The following is a 23,652-nucleotide window of genomic DNA, read 5'->3' as shown; positions in this document are numbered from 1 at the left end:
CCGTGGCGGTCTTATTTCTTCATTTATGATCTTTGTACCTTGCATTTATTTTTCTTACCTTAATGCACTGGGAGGATCTCTACTATAATGTCAGACTGCAATTGTTATATCAGGCATCATTTTCTTTTCTGCCATTTTATAGCTTTTCTCTACCACATCAGGAAGGATGTCCTGTTCAGAGAGTCCTGAGCTGCACCACTGCCACCACCATCTTAGTTACTGTCACACTCTGGAGGAGCCACAGCTGCTACAGCTGGACCCGGTCACCATCACCACACCCAGGAGCAGCCATGCGAGACCCAGCACCGCACAGTCTGGCCCTCAGTGACGCCCATACCAAACCCCACACCTGGAGCAGTGGGTGAAGGGAGCAGTGGCCCCAGCAGCCTCATCTAGGAGGCGCCAAGAAAGTCATCACAATGAGGGTTTTGGGAAAAGTAAATAAAGCTCAATATAAGAAACAGATATGGTTTCATCAGCAGGAAGATGTTTTCGCACACCAGAATGCCAGAAAGGAAATCCCAGGAACTACCTTTGCAGTGTAAGATGTGGAGAGACTGGAGTTTGATGTTGTTGAAGGGGAAGAGGATGCAGAAGCACAGATGTTACAGGTCCTGGTGGAGCTCCAGAGCAAGGCAGTAGCAGAGCACAAAGAGTGCTTATAGACCCTACACGTGTGGTAGGGGTCCACCACACGATTACCAGCAGAATTTTCAGAAGAGTGAGAGTGGAAAGAAAGGGATTGAAGAGGGCTCCTGAAGGCCGGGCCCAGCAGCACCATCCCTACCGCAGGCACCTTACAGAGACCCTATGGGCACCCCACACAGTAGTCCTGTGCAGGGAGAAGGGAGGAGGGTGCTGAGAACTAGAGTGTAGGAGAACAAGGTAGACCCGTGAGACAGAACATGTATCAGGTTATTGACGGTGATTCTGCAGGGGCTCTTCTCGCAGAAGACAGCCTACAGAGGATAGCAATGAAGAAGATAAAGGAAATCAAGAAGAGGAGACCCCAGGTCAGCAGACACCTCAACGTCTATTCCACAGAAGATGCCCAGAAAACCCACTACCACAAGGTGGCAAAGAGACAAAAGCCACTGAGAGTTTGACTGCTTCTGAGGCCGAGCAGGCCATGGCTGAGTAAATGGGGCTTACCATCTCTACCGTTACCAGATTTAGTCATCCGAGGAGAGGAAATGAGTATGAAGTTCCAGCAATAAGAATGAACGAGGGCTTCCCTGGTGGCGCAGTGGTTGAGCGTCTGCCTGCCGATGCAGGGGACACAGGTTCGTGCCCCGGTCCGGGAAGATCCCACATGCCGCGGAGCGGCTGGGCCCGTGAGCCATGGCCGCTGAGTCTGTGCGCCTGGAGCCTGTGCCCCGCAATGGGAGAGGCCACAACGGTGGGAGGCCCGCGTACCGCAAAAAAAAAAAAAAAAAAAAAAAAAAAAAGAATGAACGAAAATGGGAGAAGACCTCAAGTGCTTGCTCTTTGCCTGTTGCCTGGATAGCTAGAACCATCTGCAATGTGCAGCTTATGGCTTTTCTTATGTTTATCTAAAGATGTCTCTTTCTGCTTAACGACAAACGTGGGTTTTTTTAAAGCCTGTTTTTTCTCAGTATATCTTTAGAGGTTTTAAAATTGTTTTATATCTGGTTAAGTTGAGATTTTTAAGAACTCATTTTAATCTTTTTTTAATTTACTTTTTAAAATTGAAGTATAGCTGATTTACAATGTTGTGGTAGTTTCTGGTGTATGGCAAAGTCATTCAGATATATAGATATGTGTGTGCATATATGTGTGTGTGTGTATATATTTATATATATATATTCTTTTCCATTATAGTTTATTACAAGATATTGAATAGAGTTCCCTGAGCTATACAGTAGGACCTTGTTTTTTTTCTATTTTATAAATATATAGTACTGTGTAGTACATATATATATGTATTATATATATTTTTTTTTCTATTTTATAAATATATAGTACTATGTATCTGCTAATCTCAAACTCGTAATGTACACCCCTCCCCTTTCTTCTTTGGTAACCATAAGTTTGTTTTCTATGTCTGTGAGTCTGTTTCTGTTTTGTAAATAAGTTCATTTATATCATATTTTAGATTCCACATATAAGTGATATTATATTATATTTTTCCTTCACGGTCTGATTTACTTCACTTAGAAGGACAATCTCTAGGTCCATCCATGTTGCTGCAAATGGCATTATTTCATTCTTTTTTAGAGCTGGGTAGTATTCCATTGTATAAATATACCGCATCTTCTATATCCATTCATCTGTTGATGGACATTTAGGTTCCTACCACGTCTTGTCTGTTGTAAACAGTGCTGCTGTGAACATTGGGATGCATGTATCTTTTTGAATTATAGTTTTCTCTGGATATATTATATATATAATATAACTCAGTTTTAAATTGTAATAAATGTTTGATTCTTATTTTTTTCCAAAAATGTCAATAAACTGCAAGCACCTGTTAGTAAAGCTCTCAAATAGTAATAATAATAATAAAAAGAAAGCACCCTTTCTATTTCTATTCAGCTAAGTGATTCTTCCTTAAAATTATAAATGAATGTTGCATTTTATCAAAAGATTTTCCCACATCAATTGGGATAATCATATATTTTTTTCTCCTTATCCTATTAATAAGGTAAATTACCTTGACTGATTTTTCTAATGTTGAATCAGCTTTGCATTTTATCCAACTTACTCATGTTTTATATCCTTCTATAAATCGTTGGATTTTCTTTCTAAAATTTTTTTGAAAATGATTGCATCTATGTTCAAGAGTGAAACTTGCTTATAATTTTCAGTTCTTTTAATATTTCTGCCAGGTTTGGTATCCAGGTTATGCTTAAGTTGGAATGTGTTTACTTATTTTTTAATTTCTCATGATTGTATAAAGATTCAAGTATTTCTTTCATAAATTGCTGGGAGACTCACTGGTGAAACCATCTGGACTTGGAGTTTTATACTCAGAAATATATTTTTTTACTACTAATTCAATTTCTTTAAGGCTTACATAGAATTTTTCAGCTTTACTCCACAATTTAATTGAACTTTATTGATGGAAATGTTAATTGCTTTCAGTTTTCACTATTACAAAGGATGCTGCAATGAACACATTTATACAAGTATTTTGCAAGTTTGTGCATCTTTACATTTTAAACATCTTTATAAGATACATTTTAAACATCTTTATAAGATAAATGTTTATAAGGGGAGTTGCTGGGTCACAAAGTATGAACATTTTTAGTTGTCTTGGTCTTGACATTAGGCCATTTCTTTCCTGAAGAAACAGCATTGGAGAGAGAAATGCCCTCTGTATTAGTTATTTATGGTGAGTAACAAATGACTCCAAAACCTGATGGTTTAAAACAATAATAGACAATTATTATCCTCACAGTTTCTGTGACTCAGAAGTTGTCAGTGGCTTAGTTGAGTGGTTCTCACTTGGGCTCTCTCATGAGATGGTCATCAAGATGTCAGCCAGGACTGCAACATTTGAAGGCTTGTCTGAGGCTGGAGCAATATTTTCAAGATGGCTCACTCATGTAGCTGACAAGTTGGTGTCAGTCCTTAACAGGTGGCCTCAGTTTCTTCCCCAATGTGGGCTCTCCACACCCTGCTTGAGTATCATCACAACATGGCAGTGGAGTTCCCCAGAACAAGCTATCAGAGAGAGAGAGAGAGAGAAAGAGAGAAGCAGCAGTGGCTTTTGAAAGAACTTTGGAAATCACACACCATTACTTCTGCCGTACTCTATTCCTTAGAAAAGCATCACTGACTCTGGCCCACATTGAAGGTATGGGGAGTTAGACTCCACCCTTTGAAGGAACAAGTGTCAAAGAAGTTGCAAGTGTATTTTAAAACCATCACAATCTCTCTGTAAGCCTAGTTTAAGTAGGTTTATCTCCTTGCATGAACCTTCAAAAATGTGTTTCTAAGGACAATTTCTCAGCCCATTGAAGTCACTGAAGCAAATGGCAACAGCTGGTGAGAGTGTGGAATTGGGGCTACAAGAAGTCAAGCACCAGCTGCCCTTAGTGTCCAGTGTCCTTAGTGTCCTGGCTATGATCCAGCCTCAAGATTTATGTCTTAATTATGTAAATAGAGCAATTATGCCATCAGAGGCTCTGGTAAGCTAATTACTAAACAAGAAATCAATGCTGCTGAAGTCAAGACTAATGAAACCCAAGGCACCCAACACCCTGACTGTAATTGCAATATTGAGGACCTTATTTCAATCGACTGTACCAGAGAGCTTGGAGGGAAGAGGGCCGTTCTCGCCATGATTGATTCATTGAGACCCTATCCAAGATGCCTTTTCTCACGGATGCTGGGGGACTGTAAACAACCCCTGGCCACCCTCTCCCATCTCATGGCCACCTTTACACATACCCAGTCAGCCTGTAATAGCTCAGACTCTGGGAAGTGACCATACGGATTATTATGGTCAGTGCCAGTAGGCAGGGAGGGGCTCTGACCAGAGCATCAGCTCAGTTGGACTTGACTTTTACATTTGGAGGATTGAAGCAGGGTGAGAGGGTTTCACTGGACCCGCTTCTCCCCAACTCTCTGCTTTGCATGAGATGTCTGATTGCCCCCTTACAATGGACAAGACTGGACAGAGAGGTCTCCTGACCCTAAAGGTTCCTGGAGGCATAAGAGTGCCTACTCTCTTCATTGTCCAACATTTGTCCACTCCAACTCTCACATCACAGGGCTTTGAGCTCTGTTTCTCTTGCTTTATGTGACAATTTTCCAAATTGCCTTGTCTCACCCTTAGCTTTTACCCAGTGCTGCTACAAGGAATAGCCATGTGCAATCTGGTTCTGCAGTTATTATAAAAATACTGTTGAGGACCATGAGTTGTTGTACACCTACAACAAGATGATTTGGAGAGGAGGGTGTCGTCTGCTGTCCCAGAATTGTGGCCAATCTCCAAACCAAAGCAGTTGACAAGAAGCACTGAGGAACTCTGCATTCTAAAAAGCGTTGCCCAGGAGCAGAACCCATGCATCCTGGCAATGACAAGGTGGTTTGAAAACAGGTTGAAGAATTGGCCTGCCACCTTCAATCCACACCCAATCCTGACCTTTATTCTTCCACCCTGGTTTATAAGAAAAGAGGATCAGGGAATGTGGGGAGATGGCATCAGACCTGCCAACCTTACAGCATTCGTGATGAGGGGCGATTCCCTTTTCTTCCCATGGGAAGACATATGTGATCACAGAGACAACTGGCTACTTCTGGTCTACAGGTTTTTGTGAGGGGCCTGTGGAGGTGGCCTATGCCAGCAGAGGGATAGGGGACTGCAGAAGGCCTGGGAAGGAAGAACTGGAGGAACCCACATCCCCTTGTCCTTGGAGAACACAAAGGAAGTCCACAGCATTTCCTGTTGTTCCACCTGCAGGAGCATGGAATGAGAGGGGTCAGGAGCTGTGGGCTGCCCAGGCAGTTGCTGTGACAAGTGAGGAGAACCTCCATCCAGAGAAGGTTGGGGACCATAACCCGGAATGAAGGAGGACTTTGCCCCCTTCGCTCTGAGTGAGCTGTCATATGAGAGGAGATCCAGGTTGAGTTGAGCATTGTTCCAAAACACCACCCCACCTTCAATGTAGAATCTACTAGCCTCACATGGGATCAGACTGAACCAGGCCAAGATTGGAGATGCCTCTTCATCACCACTTGTCCTCAGCCATGCTGAGAAGCCTCCTGCTTCCCCATCCCTCCTTCCTGTCCCTAAGCCTAGAGAGCAAGACCCAGGAGAAGGTGGAGGAGGAGCAGAGGGGAAAGAAGAGACCACACTGCTCCTTCTTCTGGGTCCCTAAGGCCAAAATCTTCCTGGGTTTTGAAGAAGAGGAAGAGCTTTGAATCAGATACAAACTGGGAGCTTTAACCTGGACTGAGTTTTTAATAACTGAAAGCGACAGGAACATTCACTTTCTGCCCAAAATATCATTAAGTGATGAGGAAAAAGGATTCGACAGAACACAGAGAAAGCAGTGACTGGAAAACATTAACTTTCGCATTTATACCCCACTGAGTTGAGACTCTTCAGTAACCCACTAAACATCATTCCAGTCAGTGCTCCCTAAATAAAGCCCTGTGGAGGGAAATGAGTTTCAGAAATTTTTGCAAGGCTATCCAGGACATGAAGAAATGAACACATTCACACACTATGGGAGTTAAGATAAACTGGGGAGGTCTTTTGGGGGGATGATTTGGAAATATGTGTCATAAGCCTTAAAAAAGTGCGTATCTTTGACCCAGCAGTTTTATTCTTCGGAATATATTTATGTATTCAACAGATTTTTATGGAGTACCAAATTTGTGCCGGACACTGTTCCGGTACATTGAACAAGACGGACATGATCCCCATCCTTACAGATCTTACAGTTTCCTGAAGGGGAGACAGAGAAACAGGATGTTACAATACAGCATCAATCATGCTCTAGCAGAATGAAGGGCAGGTGATAGTGGCCACCATGGGAAGGATATCCGTCTGTGATGATAATGGTGATGGCAGAGTGTCAGGGAGGTTCATCCGAGGAAGTGATGTGTGAAAGATGAATAGGGTGAGCTAGGCATGGGATCCCAAGTGGAGAAAGAATGTTCTAGGCCGGAAGGGTATGTACAAGATCGCAGAGGCAGAGAGAGCATAGCATAGTTCAGGAGCCTAAGGAAGTTTGGTTTGGCCAGAGAAGCAAGAGTGAGAGGATGAAAAGGCGGAGGATGGAAAGGGAGGCAAGGGACCCTAAGGAAATAATTGAGGGTGCATGCAAAAGCTCACCAAAGCATCAGTGATGGTTATTATAGCTGAAGCTTGGAGACAACTTAGATGTCAATTAATAGTTTCCCAGTAACACCAGTACAACAGAACACTGCACAGCTACAAATGAGGCTGTGGAAGAATATTTATTGACACAGAAAGATGTTCAATGTTATATCGTCAAATAAAAAATCAGGATATAAGACTGTATGTATAGTATGGTCTTATTTTTATGTTTAAAATTATACAAAGATCCTGGAGAAAATATATTAGTTATTAACACTTATCTCTGGGTGCTGAGATTGTGGGTAAATTCCATCCCTTCCTTTTTGCTCAACTGTAGTTTCTACAGTAGTTTATCTGTATACAAGTGTTGCTTGGGTAATAAGGAAGGGAAAGTTATAAGACACAAAATCCCTGAAATGTAAGCTGAAAAAATTTGATGCCAGGAAAATCTTGAGCTTCCTGTTAAGTGTGAAGAAATTATTCTAAGTTGAGAAGGGGAAGTCGTATAAAAGGCAACTGGCATGGAATATCAATTTTAACACTTATGGGCTTCAACTGACTCTGCAAGGGCATTCAGACTGTCCCCCTCCATGCATGCTGCCACTCCCAGCTTCATGCAGCACTGCCTGACCCCAGGACATCACCAATTCTGGTTCCACTTCCTTCCTGGTCCTTGTATAACAAAGCTACATTCTCTAGTTTCATCTCAGAGGCTTCTTTTAATTTTTTTGGACAGATTTGTTGAGGTATAATTTATATACCAAAAAACCCCACACATATTTAATGTATATAGTCTGATGAGTTTGGACTTATGCATATACCTGGGAAACCAGCTACCTCAATCAAGGTAATAGACAAATGTATCACCTCCAAAAGTTTCCTTGTGCCTCTTTGTGCCTGTGCGTTAATAACACTTAACATGGAATCTACCTTCTTAACCAAATTTTAAGTGCGCAGTATTTTTAAATATAGGCACGATGTTGTACAGCAAATCTCTAGAACTTGTTCATATTGTATAACTGAAACTTTATACCCATTGAAAGATTTGCAAGCAGATAAAGTCTATTTAAGTCCTATGAATTCCAGTGAGTCATACAGCTTTGTCTAAGAAATAGGCATCTTCTGCTGATCCTACCAGGGAGGCCCACTTTGGTACTTGCACACACATCTAGCACAATGAATATATATCAGTGTCCTATGGAGGCTTGTACAATTGAGCATAGATGAGCTTGTGGTGTGCTTTCTCCCCTTGGATAACAATTCTTGTGTCAGTTATCATGATTCCTTTTTGCCCTAATGCCTGTAGTCAGAAACCATTTGATGTTCAATTATTAGGGTGAAAGAGGAGCTCTTTAGAGTCAGGACTTTGAGTTCATTCTGATCCTTGGATGTGGCCCTGCTCCAGCCATGTGGTCCCTCTGCCTCAAGCTGACCAGTCTCCTCACTGTCCCTTGAAAGAAGAATGTTTTCCCCTTCCCTATTCCTGTGTTCATGCTGGTCCTCTCACCAAGAATTCCTTCTCTACACCTCTTATGGTCTAACCAAATGCTACTGATCTGTCACGGTCTAGCTCGAGTCTCAGCTGTGAGACAGCCTGCCCGATGCTACAAGTTACGTGTGTCTGGAGTCTACGTGCTTCATGGAAAGAGTGTAGATTTTGCCACTGGAAGCCCTAAGATCCAATTGCGACTCCACTACTTCCTAGTTGAGCGATCTTGGGAAATTTACTTAACATTTGAGAAATTTTCTCCGTGAAATTTTTTTTCACAGAGATGATGTGAGAATTACAACATAATATAATTTGTAAGTCCCTTAAATTACCAAACACTACATGTATTCAACAAGCATTTATTAAGCACCAATTGTGCAACCAACGTTAAACTAAACATTACGCAAACGCTAGTTTTGTTATAACACTCAGTAATCAATAATAGTCTTCCAGGGAATCCAGCAAATAACATTCTGCTTTGTGCTTCTCATGTTTCACCTGTGAATATATTAACTCTTTTGTATTTTGTAGTTTAACTATTTTGTGTTATGAAATAGTTATCAAATTCCTACTGTGAGCCTAGTGGGGATAAAATGCTGAACAAGAACTTGCCCTCCTGCAGCGGCATGAGTACAAGGAGGAACTTTTGAAGGCTCTAAGGAAGGCAGTGATTTAATGGGATTTGTGTCTTCAAAAATATCATTTTTTTCTACTTTAGTTGGAACTTTCTTCCCTTCTTTGCCTGGCTAAGTCCTCCCTTTCTTTATTTCTCAAATTTGATGTCCCTTACTTCAAGGATACTTCTCTGACCTCCCATCCTGTGTTTGTGCCCTCCCATGTGTACTTTTTTTTTATTAAATTGAAGTATAGTTGATTTACAATGTTGTGTTAATTACTGTTGTAGAGCAAAGTGGTTCGGTTATACACACACACACACACACACACACACACACATATATATATACACATTCTTTTTTAAATATTATTTTCCATTATGGTTTATCATAGAATGTTGAATATAGTTCTCTGTGCTATAAAGTAGGACCTTGTTTATCCATTCTATATATAAAAGCTTACATCTGCTAACCCCAACCTCCCACTCCATCCCTCCCCCAACCCCCTCCCCCTTGGCAACCACCAGTCTGTTCTTTATGTCCCTGATTCTGTTTCATAGATAGGTTCATTTGTGTCATATTTTAGATCCCACATATAAGTGACATCATATGGTATTTGTCTTTCTCTTTCTGACTTACTTTACTTAGTATGATAATCTCTAGTTGCATCCATGTTGCTGCAAATGGCATTATTTCATTCTTTTTTATGGCTGAGTAGTATTCCATTGTATAAATGTACCACATATTCTTTATCAAGTCACCTGTCAATGGACATTTAGGTTGCTTCCATGTCTTGGCTATTGCGAATAGTGCTGCTATGAATGTAGGAGTGCATGTACCTTTTTGAATTTTGGTTTTGTCGACTTTTTAGTAATGGCCATTCTGACTGGTGTGAGGTGATACCTCACTGCAGTTTTGATTTGACACGTGGACTCTTTATGTCTCAGTACAGCTCTCAGCACGCTAGCTTGTAATTGTCTGATTGCCTGTCTAGGTGCCCCTGGGCCATGAGCTCCATGGGCTGACAGAACTCTTGCTTATCTTTTCATATTTGTATACTCAGTGTCCAGCCAGAGCACAGTGTAGGTGCTCAGTAAACACTGCTGAAAAAATAGTGACCCCAGCAAGAGCAGTTTCAGGGAAGTAGTGGAGCAAAGCCAGACAACAGCAAGATGAAGGAAGAATGAGGCACAATGAGAAGAGACACTCCTTCCGAGAATCTTACTTGAGAAGAGTACGGGTGAGCAGGGCAATAGCTAGAAGAGGACAAGGGGGGATGGAGGGTTTGTTTTGTAAGATGGAAGAGACTTAGACATATTTAAATACTGATGGGGACTATCTGGAAGGAAAGAAGGAGATTAAGATATCGGAGGCTGTATTAGTCAATACTAATCATGCAATAATGCTGCAGCGTAAGCGAGCCCCAGTCCCAGTGGCTTATGGTAAAAATAAACATTTATTTGACTCACTCATGTGTCTGCAGGGTGGCTCTGCATGTGTTGCAGGTCTGCATATCTAGGGCTCTTCCATGTGCCTTCCATCCTTGGGCCAGTGAGCTAGCCGAGCATGTTTTTCTCAACGTGTTGGCAGAGGCTGAAGAGAGAGGATCAGAAACAAGCAATGCTCTTAAGGCCTTGGCTCAGAACAGACACACTATCACTTCTGCCCCCATTCCACTGTGCAAAACCGGTCACGTGGCAGTCTCATCAGTCAGGCAGGGAAAAGTGCTTTGCCTACAGGGGACCATGGCAAAGATGGGAAGAAAGAATTGTGAGCTAAGAATAGAGAGGTTTGCATGCCAGAGAGAGAGAGAGAGAGAGAGAGAGAGAGAGAGAGGAAATATGGAGCCAGTTGATGAGGTGGGTTTCTTGAGGATTGAGAATGGCAAGAGAATAAAATATTGGCAATAGAGTAGCTCAAATAATAAACCATGTGGTCCAGGCTAGACAGAGAAGAATGGAAAGAAAGTGGAGGCTGACAGGGTGAGTAAGTATAGGGAACAAGAGGTGCTGGTGAGGCTGAGGATGAGATGGGTCTGAGTTGGACATGGTAAGATAAGAGGTTGAAGGCAGACAGTGAGGCCTTTGAATCTGAACTTTTTGCAGTGGCACAATCCAAGCTGCTGACCAGACTCAGGCTGTAGCTGTAAACAGTTGAACTTGAGAGGAGATGAAGGTAGTCAGAGCTAAGGACCCGGGCTTGGATGGGTGGTTCACGCAGATGAGGAAATCCCCAGGGTTCCAGCAGGGCTGGGTTGGAGGAGACTGTGAGGGAGGTTGTCTCCAGGGGACCTGGAGAAGATAGGGATGGAGTGGGGGAGGGACCCGGGCCTTATTTTACGTGGAAGTAGAGGCGAAATTTGTGAAAGCTGCATTAGGGAGCCTGAAGGATGTCACCTCTGGCTCCTGATGGAGACAGTTGTGGGTTGTGGAAGAAAGAGCAATTCCTAATCGATAAGCCTGCAGGAAAAACAAACTTTGGAGGAAAAAGCCAAGTTTCAGTTAAGGTAGAAAGAGAAGAGCCATTCAGTTGAAGAGTCTGAGGGAACAGGAGATTCTGTTTACTGAAAAGTTGGTTCTATGGGAAACCATGGGATCTGGCATTGTGGTGGAGGAAGCCCTAGGCAGTGGGAGAGGAGAGATACATTGGAGGAAGGAGCGTGGATGTGAGGCACGGCTGGGTCAGTGGGGGAAAGAAGGTCCCAGGTATTTCTGGAAAGAGGAAATCTAAAGCCAGAAGAGTTAGTTTCTGGGACTCTCATCATGTGGGGAAAACAACAGATGTCCTTAGACGATGAGGCAGCCCTAACTCACTAGAGAAGTACCAGGCCCTTAAGAAACGCTTAACAGAATGAATACATGTCTAAAGAAAATACTGGATCCATGAGCCATGTTCTCCTCTACTGGGAAAGGCGATGGCTCTGATCTTGACCGGAGCAGGGAAAAGTCAGCAGCCTGCTGTGTTGCAGTAACCTGACCCCTATTGCTTCCAAACCTGGGAATTACCTGTCCAGAAATTTCAAAACCTTTGATTATGGGATTTTGATTTCTCATGAACTTTTATGGGGTTTACCTTGGCAATTAAATTACGTGTTACTTATCAGGCCATCTTCTCCAATTAAGATGATAATGAGCTTCCATGTTCTACCAGATATTTATCAGCCTCTCTATGAAAAAGAGCTTAATGAAACACTCAAGACAGGTAATCAGGTTAACAAGGGGGAGCCCCTGGGGAGGATGTGAGATGTCTAACAACAGCGTGGAGAGTAATGGGACTTCATGGTAAACAGTACTGACAATCACAGACATAATGGCACTTGAACGAGTGTCTGGGCTAGCTGGGAGGACTGGGCATTTCTTCCCTTGGCAGGTCATAGGAACCAGAAACTTGTGCAACACTGTGGGCAATCGGCCTTGATAGTATGATAGCCAACAACAACTTACTGCTACTACCATTTGTCAAATGCCTATTGTGTATAAGGCGTTGTACTAGGGGCTCTACAAGCATTATGCCAAGTCAGACTTACTGAAACCTACTTTACAAGTAAGTACAACACTATGTTGTATTTTCCTGACAAAGCAACTAAGGCTCAAAGGGATGCAGTAACTTGCCTGAGACCATATGGCAGATAAGTAGCAACGCTGAGACTTGAATTCTGGTTGAGAAGAGGCACGCTTCTCCATGTGACAGGAGAGTGATGTGAAGCAGAGAAGTCCTAGTTGCAATGGTGCCTGTCACTAAGCCCATGTGGCTGCCACAGAAATGGCTTTGACCAAGGGCAGCAAATGTGTGGCACATGTACTGCCTGTCACTCCCTCCTGCTCTCCCCATGCCAGACATCTCTAATTTATCGTGATACTCTCTCCCATTGAGCACAGATGTGGCCTCATAATCATTCTCACCACAGCACTGCAGGCAGTAACTAAGTCAGTCAGAACTGACACGTGAGATAAAATCTCTTTGCCATCCTTGACATAGATGCTCCATGAAAACATGAGGGACAAAGCACTGGGCTTGGAGTTTGAGGAACCCAGCTTTGAATCCTAGTTCTCCCTCTTCAAACAGTCCCAGAGCCCATTACACCACTTGTGACACCAAGGGTTGTGGGGATTAAATTAAACACCAACATGGGAAGCACAGCACCTGCAGCAGAGTAAGCCCCAGAGAAGTGTTGTTTCCTCTTTTTATAAACAACGACAACACGTTCAGACTTGGATCAGGGGCAAGTGTAGTTTTCTCAAACTCTTAGAAAACTCCCTGGAGGACAAAGGCAGTGACAGAATAGCCTGGATCCCAGGGAAGGCATGGAGGGTGTCAAGGTCCAGGGGCGAGGACCTACAGTGATGAGAGTCACTGAGGTGCTCAAGGGCAGTCCCTCCAGGTTTGCAGAAAGCCCCCCAGGGAATAGAGAGGCAAGGAAGCCACCATCTGGGGCCAACTCTGACCTCAGCCTCTTCCCTTTTTCTGATTTCCTTCCAGTGGTCCAACCAGGTGCAGGGGGGCCTTGATGCGGTTCCTGAAGTTCAGTCCCAGGGCTGGTGCAGGTGGAGAACAGTAGAGAGCAGACCTGGAAGGGGAAATCTGAGATCTCCAGTATGGAGACTTTTCTCCCTGGCAATGGTCTTAAATTGAGACCTTGAACACTGTTCTGCTGGTTCCTTCATTTCCTGGTTTGAGTTTTGCTAATCTATACCCCACAGCTAGCAGAGAACCAAACAAAGGAGAAGAAAGCCAGAGTAGCAGTAAAGACCACGTGCAGTTAAAAGAGCAGGCCCCAGAAAGCAGGGGGTTGTAGGTCTGGAGGGCTGGCTAGTCTGGCAGGTGGTTGTCTGGAAGACTGGGCAACAGGCAGCAGAGCAGTGGTGTAACCATGGGCAAAGGAGGGGGTGTCCAAATGGAGGGACATAGATGGTGCATCCAGCTGGTTGGGCACAGCTGTGAGGATGCTCAGGCAGGCTTGAGACCTCAGCAGATAGACTCAGTTCAACACTCACTGAGTAGTTTTCTCTATTTCTGGCCCCATGCTAGGCACTGAGAAACTAAAGATGGGTAAGATAATCCTTTCTAGTAATTGCAAAGTAATGGGAAGTGTGATTGGGTAGAGGTACTTAATGTGCTCTGGGGACCCCATCAGGGACCTGCTGGAGAGAAGGATGCCTGGGGAGAGGAAAACATTCCAGCCAGAGGGAAGAGTACAAGCAAATGTCAGTGGGTGTGAGGGCCCACGGCATGGTTAGGCACTGCTGCAGAGTAAAGTGGGAGAAGAGGAGGGGCAAGAGATGAGGCTGGAGATGTGGGTGGAGGCAGATGGAGGCTGCTCTTTGTCAGGAGCAGACAAGGAGGACCACACTCCCTGGTAGCCGATAGGCAGGCCTTGAAGGGTTTAGCAGAGGGGTAATGTGGTTACATCTGCCTTTGGATGGCTCTCTCTTGACGCTGGGCCAAAGTTGGATCTAGGGGTAAGTTTGGAGGCAGAGAGAGCAGTGAGGAGGCAATTACAATGGTCCAGGTGGGAGGGGACCAGGGTCCGAGCTAGGCAAGTGTGCCAGCAAAAACTCGTCCTGCAGAGCCCAACACAGCTCAGCTACTGCGCCTGTGCCTGCCATACCTGGCATGATGCTGGGAACGCTTCCCCAAAGGACGGAAGGTACTGCTGCTGCTGCCTCCTTGCAGGTGGCTTTCCCCAGCTGTCTGGCTGAGCAGTAATATTCCTTAAACCATGCTTAAGACAGTCATGGTTTTAAGCAAATGATACTGCCCATAGGTAATTACAAGATTGTCTAGTGGGCTCAGGAAAACCCAAATAGTTCTCAGGTTACCAGCATGAGTGGCAAAGAGGTAAGCCAAGGCCCTCTAGGAGGGCTTGCTGGATGTTGCTGGAAGCTGGGCAGGGTGGGGAAAGGTGAGGAAGGATGGCCATCCCCCTAGCTGGGGAGGATGTTCCTCAGGAGAGTCACAGGAGAGAAGAGGATGCCCGTGGAAGCAGGTGGGTTTACTCCATAATTCCTACTAAGTCACCTGCCTGATAAGTCAAGTCCATCACTAATAATAGTAAATCCCACTTAAGAAACACTACCTGTGGGCCAAGTATTCTTTCTCAGGGAGCTCCCCGATATGGGATCACATTTAATTTTCACAAAAACCTTTAAAAATAAACTATTATATCCATTTTACAGATAGGAAACTGAGACTTAGTTAAGCAACTCGTTCAAAGTCTCAGAGCTAGGCAACAGCACACAGCTTTTGGAGCCCTCCATGGGTTTGGCCAGCTCATCACAGACCCCGGTAGCAATTTTGTGATAGATCTGGGGGTGGGAGAGTCAGACGGGAAAACCAGTCACTTGGCTTTGAGGGAAGGTCAGGACGCGGGCAAGGGAGTTTCTTCTCCTGAACTTGTGTGCTCTTCCTTGTAATCCAAGCAGACCAGGGGCTCAGTCGGGACTGGGTGACTGGTGGGGTGGCTTCTTTCGGTACTAGCTCTTTGCAGAGGAGAAGGTGCTATGCCCAAAACAAGAATATGTCACAGAATAAAGGGGCTAGATATGTCTTTGATCTCATCATTCTCCTCGTCTTTGTCCTTCCCTCTCTCCTACCCCTCACCTCTCCCCACCTTTCTCTCCTTCACTCACCCCTTTCCTCCTTCCTGGAACCTCAGAGTCAAGCCAACACCCAACTACTCTCTCAAAATCCCTGACAGTTGAACCCACCTGTCCAGCCACTCTTTGTCCACACTCTGGGCATCTGGACTGCTCTCTTCCTTGACTTCCAACTCTCCCCGTTCCTACCCCCATCAAAGCTTCCACATCCCCAGAAGCTCTCAGCTACAAAGTTGGAAAGCAATCAAAACAAAACAACTCACACTAAATTGGGTACAACAGAAAACTCTCCTTTAAGCCCTCAGGGGTGTTTGTTCATTAAGCCAAATGGATGACTAACTGGGGAGACTTCTCTTAACAAACATTTGTTGAGAGTCTACCTTGTGCTGGGGGATGGAGGGAGGGATGCAGGTGAGCCAGGGGATCTCACTCTTTAGTCAAGAAGTAAGACAAGAACACAAATAATTATGTCATGAATGTCACAAAGAGGTGCATACGTTTATTAAAACTGGGGAGGGGTGACAGAGATGAGGGTGGGGTGAGGGAGATGAGGAAAGGCCTGTGGAACACAGCAGTTTGAGCTGGGCTCTGAAAGACTAGTGGGAATCAGACATATAGATGGGGGTGGGGGGAAGTCAGTCATCTCAGACAAAGAGAGCAGTGTGGACACAGTCCTGGAGATGGGCCTGGAACATGACTCAGTGGGCAATTCCAGTGTGTGAGGAAGAGGCTTCTGCTTGAAAGTAGGCAGAGAAAGGGATTTCTTTAAGTCCCAACCCTTGGCTTGTTCTTGCAGCAGAAGGACCCAAGGTCTATAATCCTGCTTCATTCCTCTTCCCATGATGCCCCACCCAGTCCAGTCCCTACCTCAATCTGAGCTTTCCTTATTGAAGGTGAACAAATCAAGAGCAGAGGTATTTTTATTCTGTAAGCCAACCAGCAGCATTCAGGATTCTTTCTCACTCTCTGCTCCTTTGCATATGTCTGCCATGGCTGAGGACTCTACCTAGCTGCTCATGCCCTCGCTGCCTCCGACACAGTCTGAGTGTCAGTCAGGGGATGTGGACGTAAGTAGTGAACCATTTGGGCACCTTAAGGGTAAAAGGGGAAGTCATCGAAAATACTGTAGTAGCTCACAGAATCACAAGGGAGATTACAACACCAGCCTTATAAAACAGGCAGCAACAAAAGAGCTAGACACTGTAGGGTCTTCAACTAAAATCAAGCCCACCCAGTGGTCCAGTGAGAACTCAGTTATTGCAGGTAAACACAGGGCACCAGATGGCATCAGAAAGGGGCCAGGGGCTCTTTTGTCTCTTGCTGGTCTTATCTAAGGGCTTGCCTTGAATCACATCCCATCAACTCAGCTCCCAACTGACTCTCCAAATCTGTAGACAGCCCTACCCATCATCAGATCTGTCAGAGACCAGATGATAGACCTGGGGGCCCGCTATGGAGCCTCAGACTAGCACCCTAATCTTTCCCAATGTCTCCTTTCCCTCCCCCCATCAAGTTGACCCTCCCCAAATACTTGGTTTTTGTAACTGTAATAACAGTCTTCCCTCTGAATAACACACCCACTATTTATGCCTAATTACCATGTGGTCCAATAATGATACATAGAGCACTAAATGGGTGAGATCAACTTAGCTTGAAGTTTTGCTTCATTACAACACCAGACTTGATTCATATACACTGAATATTTAACCTGTCCGGGCCTTGGCTCCCATGTCTGTAAAATGAGGGGTATTGATTAGATTAGTGTTTCCCCATCTGGCTGATGCTCAAAACACTGGTTGGTTTTTTAGAAATATCAGAACCCCCACTTTCTAAATTCTTATAGAGTAGGTCTGGTGTTTGGGATCTCAGACCTATATTTCTCTTAGTTTCCAGGGTGTTTGCATTGCATCCAGTCTAAGGACTGATATTTGGGAAACTGGGGTAGATCACCTCTGTGACTCTTTCCTAAACTCACTGATTCTTTCTCTGCAGAGGGTACACCAGCAGAGATGAGACTGGAGAGAGGCAAGGGACAGATATGGCAGATTTAATCCATTTTAACAAGAGTAGAATTTATCTCAAAGGCAAGGGAAAGACTTTGCAGGGTTTTCAGCAGGGGTGACATGATCAAATTTATGTTTTAGAAACAGCCTTCTTATGTAGCGTGGAAGATAGGCCAGAGGTGGGAGACCCGAGAAAAGGCTTTGGTAATGACTGCCTGAGATGATGCTGCTGACCTGGATTGCACTGGTGGCAGCAAGGGTGCATTCAGAAAGTAGAATGGACAGAACTGAGTCATTTCTTGTTTCCTTTGGATCGGGGACATAGTGGATCATTGCTATTAGGCTTTGCAGCTTTTGTCCCTTCCTAAACTGTGTGGTTCTTGGTCAGCTCAATTAGAGGCAGATGTCCCAGATTTTGACTCAGGAGCAGGTGACTCAGAGAAGCAGGGAGAGCAGAACATCCATTCCAGAGGCAGCCCAAGTAGCCACAACTTCAGTTTCCAGAAGCAGCATGACAGAGCGCCAGGGGAATGCCGGTGCCTGATGCCAGCAGCGGTGCTGATGCCATCTGGTGCCCTGTGTTTACCTGCAATAACTGAGTTCTCACTGGACCACTGGGTGGGCTTGATTTTAGTTGAAGACCCTACAGTGTCTAGCTCTTTTGTTGCTGCCTGTTTTATAAGGCTGGTGTTGTAATCTCCCTTGTGATTCTGTGAGCTACTACAGTATTTTCGATGACTTCCCCTTTTACCCTTAAGGTGCCCAAATGGTTCACTACTTACGTCCACATCCCCTGACTGACACTCAGACTGTGTCGGAGGCAGCGAGGGCATGAGCAGCTAGGTAGAGTCCTCAGCCATGGCAGACATATGCAAAGGAGCAGAGAGTGAGAAAGAATCCTGAATGCTGCTGGTTGGCTTACAGAATAAAAATACCTCTGCTCTTGATTTGTTCACCTTCAATAAGGAAAGCTCAGATTGAGCTTTTCTTCACCATTAGAGATTTCTCTGAACTGTACAACTCCATTCAAAACCTGAGTGCTTGATTAGGAGTTTGAGATTAACATATACACACTACTGTATACAAAATAGATATCCAACAAGGACCTACTGTAGAGCACAGGGAACTATACTCAAAATCTTGTAATAACCTATAATGGAAGAGAATGTAAAAACAGCATATATGGGCTTCTCTGGTGGTGCATGGTTAAGAATCTGTCTGCCAACACAGGGGACACAGGTTCGAGCCCTGGTCTGAAAAGATCCCACATGCCGCGGAGCAACTAAGCCCGTGCACCACAACTACTAAGCCTGTGCTCTAGAGCCCGTGTGCCACAACTACTGAGCCTGTGAGCCACAACTACTGAAGCCCGTGAGCCACAACTACTGAAGCCTGCATACCTAGAGCCCACGCTCCACAACAAGAGAAGCCACCACAATGAGAAGCCCACGCACCACTACGAAGAGTAACCCCCACTCGCCACAACTAGAGGAAGCCCACACACAGCAATGAAGACCCAACGCAACCAAAACAGAAAAAAAAGTGGCATGAGAGCATGCATTAAAAAAAAAGAATATATATATGTATGTATAATTGAGTCACTTTGCTGTACATCTGAAACTAACAATTAATTAACACAATCAACTATATTTCAATAAAAATTTAAAAAGCAAACAGACCTGAGTTCTTGAATGTGCAGACTGTCAGAAAACTATCACTCTAGTTTCATTGCCTATTCCCATCCTCTGGAAGGGGAAGCCCTTTAACCTTCCAGCGCTCTCCCCAATTCATGATATTCTTGACATCACAAGGCTACTGGAAGGTAGATGAGATCATAGAAAGGGCTGAGGAAATGCAAGGCAGTACTGATTGAACTTCCCTAAATACAACTTCCCAAGTTATATATAAATTGATTGTTTTCTAAATAGTCACTTTTCCACCTACTGGTAATCTCCAAGATGTTTTATTTTATTTTCACATGTATGGCGACAACAGTGGCTATTGAAACACAAGGTTTATACATGTTCTATTATAGTAAAATATACATAGCGTATAATTTACCATCTTAACCATGTTTAAGCATAAGTACGTTCACATTGTTGTGCAACCATCACCACCATCCATCCTCAGAACTGTTTCATCTTCCCAAACGGAAACTCTATACCTTTTAAACACTAACTTCCTATTCACCACTCCTTCCAGCCCCTGGCAACTACTACTCGAATCTCTTCCTTCCCTGGGTACCTCATGTAAGTGGGATCATACAATATTTGTCCTTTTGTGAGTGGATTATTTCACTTAGCATAATGTCCTCAAGTTTCATCCATCTTGTAGCATGTGACAGGATTCCTGGCCTTTTAAGACTGAATAATATCCCGTTATATGTACATACTACATTTTGTTTATCCATTCATCTGTTGATGAACACTTGAGGTGCTTCTACCTTCTGGCTATTATGAATAATGCTGCTATGAACTTGGGTGTACAGATAAGGTGTATATTTTTGTGACCTCTTCCCTTCAAGTAATTCAATAAATTTTTCATGTGAATGATTGCATTTTAATTTATTTGTTTTGTAACTCTGAAGAGTTGTATAATAGACTTTCTTAAAGTGGGTCACACCTGTATTCTTTATTGTTCCAAAATAGGAGGACGCAAAGAATATCTACAAATGTCCATTTCACACGGATGCGGAAAAGCCCAGTGAGGAAATCCGTCTCTAAGGGTGAATTGCACATGTAGATGTCAAAACTCTCAGGTAACTCCCTCTACTCTCCTGTCTTGGTCAAAGAGCGGAGCGTGCTCTAAACCTCTCCTTTGAAAAGAATCCTCTCCTTCCCCACCCCTCCCCTGGGAGGATCAGCCCCCTCTTCTTCAGTCCCTTCACAGGACTATTCTGACATGGGGCTGTGGATCTCTCAGCAACATTGGTAACCAAGAACTCTCTACCTCTCTAAGGTTTTCTGCACTTTGATAAATATAATTAAGTATGAAAAGGACATGTGCATTTCTTTTTGCCCCACACCTCCACTGATCTAGAAGGATTGACACCTAAGCATTCTCAGAGTCATGTGCAAATGGGATAAGCACAAAATGACAAAGGAGAAGAGGGCGAAAAAAGAAACATTCCCAGAGCTTGAAAGTAGGGACTGAGTTTTCATCTGTGAAGTAGGTTAAGAAATCTGAAAAGCAGGCTGGAACCACATAGAGCTTTATGTATTTCTGTCAGTGCTTCTCTGGTTGAAGTTTTTGGTGAGAGCAGAAAACAGGCAAAATGTATCGATTAAGCACCAGTATGTCGGTTGTCATTCCCACTTACTCTTCCTGATAACACTGCGATAAGGATCTGTATCTCCACTTTCCAGCTGAGGAAACTGAGGCTCAGAGACAGTCAGGATGCTCCCAAGGGCGTGAAATGTGGCCGTGAACTCCTGCGTGACCCCAGTGGTGCTGCTTCCCTGATCCTGCTCTGCTTCCAACCTCTCTAATGAGAGCATTTCCCTTATCTTCTGCGGAATGATTTTCAGAAGGGGGCCTGTGACAGCCTGTGTGTGTTTCTCTCTGTGGGTGCATCAGAATTTGATAGAGACCAGCAAGGGACTCCCTTCCAAGCCCTAGCTATGCCTCCTCCTCCAGCTAGAGGACATTCTTGGACCACAGAGGCAGTTCTAGATTTTCCTTCCTTTCTGTTGGATCCATCCTTTGTTTCCTCACTCCCATGGGCCAGCAAAACCCCTACCCGCCTCAACTCATCCTCTGCCCCTAATACCCACTGCTAAACATTTGCTTCCCATTTTCAAGGATAATGCGTAAAAAATAAAGATGTAGGTAGCACATCAGGAACAACTTCGTGACTCTGGAAGTTTCTGGAACATACAGAAACTTAAGGAGTCTCTCGTGTCCCCCTTTCTAAGAAAGCTATAAGGAAAAGGACCACCCTGCCCCCACCTGGCCTACTTGGACTGGGGACAGTTCTGCCTGGAGGGGAGAGGAGGCACCAAATGACCCCCAGAGGGCCCTGCCAGCCCGGGAAGCCAGAGACTCCAGTGCAGCCGCCTGCTTGGCCACAGATGTTCCCTGTCATCAATCATTCAGGGCTTCTGTTTGTTGTGCTGCTTGTTTAAAGAGCGAGGCATTTAATTGAAAACTAAAAGATCCATCCGTCTCACTCAGAGCCAGCATGAAATCCACTCAGCCATGCAAGCCTGAGGTAGAAAAGGCAGCAAGAGCTACCATGTCTTTGGGTTGGCTCACCCCATGGAAGTCATCGTCTGCTTACTGGATGAGCACAGCTACCCTCCCCGCCTCAGATCAGCCAGGGGCTGCCCATCTTATAGCTTATCTAATACTTCCTCATCTGTTATCCTCAGTGTAGTCCAGAGAGAAAGGTATTTTTAGCCCCAAATGAAAGATGGGGAGATCTGAGGCTTAAAGAGACTAAACTATTTGGCCAAGGTCACACAACTGGCAGGTGACAGAAGCAGGACATCAATCCAGGTCCTCTGACTGGTCAGGAGAGGGGTGCCCTGTCCACGGAGTGGCTCTGTCCCTCAACGGACCAATGTAGAGATGCTGAGCTGGGAGGCACCAAGTGGATTTTAAACCTTGGGAAGGATGACCTGAGGGTATACAAGGGGGAACACTGAGATTTCAACTATGTCTGGAATGTTTTATCTCTTTATAAGCAAATATGGCACAATGTTAGGACTCCTGATTGTTGTAATGTCTCCCTATCAAGCCTGCAGAGAGATGCGGACAGTCCAGATCCACATATAGTGCCAAAGGCAAGGAGCAGAAGAGGCACGCCACACCCACTTACGTCTCCTCCCCCTCCCCCAGTTGCCTCCAGAGATGGGGGATGTGCTGGTCTGAGCCTCAGGAGATGGGGACTGGTCCAGCACTGGATCTCTGTGGCATCTGGAAGGGACTCCGTTTCTTTGGGCCTCAGTTCCCTCTTGTAGAGGGATGAGAGTGGGGGGTTAGATGAATGCTAATTTTTTTTCCAACTCTAATTTTTGATAATTGTGTGTGTCATTGGAGGAAATGCCGAGTCAAATTTAAGCTTTAGGACCTAGAGCCCCAAAGCCCTGGAGTGGCTTGACTCCTGCCACGATGGACTGACTCCCTGATGTGTAGTTTTAACTCTTCGTCCGTGCTCTGCCGCTTGCCTGGAATGCTGCCTTCCTCCCCTAGGGAACTGTGGTATTCGCTTCTTCCATGCTTAGCGCCTGTGAGGTTTCCCTTTTTGTGTGTTGCACAGCACCTGTATAAGCCACAGGTATGTTGCGGGTATTTCCTGGAGGTCTCCATTCTGCATTGGCAGGCGGTGAGAGCAGGAGCCTGGTTTCATTCCTCTCTGTGACCCCTGAATCTGACATAGAGCCCGGCAAAGGAAGGGCAGTCAGTAACTGCAGTTAACCCTTGAACAACTTGCGGGTTAAGGGTGTCAATCCTCAAAAATCCGCATATAATTTACAGTCCACCCTCCTCATGCACGGGTCTGCAGGCATGGATTGAACTAGCCCCCTACAATATAGCAGGATAAGCGGACCCACAAAGTTCAGATCCCTGTTGCTCGATCCGCAACTCTGACTGCAGAAGCAGAAATAAAGGGAAGGCGGAAAGGTGAGAGGAAGGTGGCACAAGACCAGGGCCAGAGGACCAGCAGCAGAGCAGCCCTCACCACCCCCACCTCCCTCCCGTGCCAAACCCCTACTCCCTTTGGAGTCAAAGGTGAGCTGCAATCTCGGGCATCCTTTAGAATTTCCATCTCAGGTCAACTCCAAGCAGGCTTTCCCCTGGAAGAGTTAAGCAACAGAACTTAGCACAGCTTTGACCAGCTGTCTGAAGACAGGTCCTGGACCTCTCCTTGCCTGACCCTCTGGATGCCAGGTATCTCCCCCAACCCTTGTCTTCTGACTCCTCAGGCGATGAGGACACCTGTCACTGCAGCCCTGCATATACGGGGTGTAACTTTGGGGGTGTGGTGGGACCGCTCAATTCGCGCCTCGGCTCCCACCAGCCTCAAAACCAGGGATGGCGGCATCCCCCACCCGCTGGCCCATCCTGGCAGGCCCAGGCGCGGGAGGCTTGCACTCAAGCGCGCAAGGGGCGGGGCGGGGCGGGGCCTGTCCCAGGGGCGGGGCCCAAGGCGCCC

General features: G+C 45.1%; 1 pseudogene; it reads left to right on the top strand.

The window, feature by feature from the left end:
* Positions 1-419: 419 nt before the first annotated feature.
* Positions 420-1,141, top strand: LOC112405749 (nuclease-sensitive element-binding protein 1 pseudogene; annotated as a pseudogene).
* The last annotated feature ends 22,511 nt before the right edge of the window (positions 1,142-23,652 follow it).

This window comes from Neophocaena asiaeorientalis, unplaced genomic scaffold (assembly GCF_003031525.2).
Source record: "Neophocaena asiaeorientalis asiaeorientalis breed wild unplaced genomic scaffold, Neophocaena_asiaeorientalis_V1.1 scaffold21, whole genome shotgun sequence".
NCBI classification, from domain to species: Eukaryota; Metazoa; Chordata; class Mammalia; order Artiodactyla; family Phocoenidae; genus Neophocaena; species Neophocaena asiaeorientalis.
The sequence above is the reverse complement of the archived record's forward strand: the minus strand, read 5'-3'. Positions and strand labels throughout refer to the sequence as shown.